The following is a 1,012-nucleotide window of genomic DNA, read 5'->3' on the forward strand; positions in this document are numbered from 1 at the left end:
AACCTGGGGGAGCATTAGAATTACTAAACTGATCTTGACTCTGGCCTCTAGACCATGAAAGGTTCGAATGGTTTCTCCAACCAGGATTATAGGTTTCTGAATATGGGTCAAACTTCTGACGGTTATCGAGTCTAGTGTTATTATAGAGAGCATTGTCTTTCTATTCATTATTCTGGCCTTCCCAAAAAGGCTCTAATGTACCACTAGTGTGACCTACTTCTAAAGCTTCTAACCTTTTCGCTATAGCAGCAATTTTGGCATCTGATTCAAAGTTTCCTTCTACCCTATTAATGTTTCCTCTGCCTAGAAGAATTATTTTCTGGGGTCCCCTATTACTTTCCCATTGTTGGGTCTTTTCGGCGATTTCATGCAAATATATCATCGCATCATAAACTGTTTGGTTTTCAAACCCACCTGTACATATAGTAACTACTGTGGTTGTAGTGGGATAATCTAAACCCTCATAAAGGATCTGAACTAACCTAACCTTTTCTAAACCATGATGAGGACATTGGGCTAATAGATCATTGAACCTTTCCAAATACCTATACAAGGATTCTCCCTCCTGTTGAGAAAATGTGCAGATTTGCGTCCTAATAGACGATGTTTTGTGCCTAGGGAAAACTTGTTCAAAAGGGCAGATGTAAGTTGTTCATATGTTTCAATTGATCCGGAAGCCAAACTATATATCCACGATTTGGATTTATCTTTCAAGGAAAAGGGAAATAACCTGAGCTTCAAAGCATCATCATCAAGGTTTCTAATTTTTAGGGTACTACAAATTTCCTCAAAGTCCCTAACATGGAAATAGGGGTTTTCATTTTCTTTCCCTAAAAATATTGGGAGTAACTGTAAGGTTCCAGGCTTAAGTTCATAATTTGCTTCAGTTTCAGATAACCTGATACACGAGGGACGAGTAGTCCTAGTAGGGTTCAACAAAGCTTTCAAAGTTTCCATTTCTGGAACTATTGGAATATTAGGGATTTTCTCCTCAAACGGACGTTCAAAAACG

At 38.3% G+C, this 1,012-nt stretch overlaps 1 pseudogene; it reads left to right on the forward strand.

Annotated features, from left to right (window-relative positions):
- Positions 1 to 494: 494 nt before the first annotated feature.
- LOC113284834 lies at positions 495 to 594 on the forward strand (annotated as a pseudogene).
- The last annotated feature ends 418 nt before the right edge of the window (positions 595 to 1,012 follow it).

This window comes from Papaver somniferum, chromosome 5 (assembly GCF_003573695.1).
Source record: "Papaver somniferum cultivar HN1 chromosome 5, ASM357369v1, whole genome shotgun sequence".
In the NCBI taxonomy this organism is placed as follows: domain Eukaryota; kingdom Viridiplantae; phylum Streptophyta; class Magnoliopsida; order Ranunculales; family Papaveraceae; genus Papaver; species Papaver somniferum.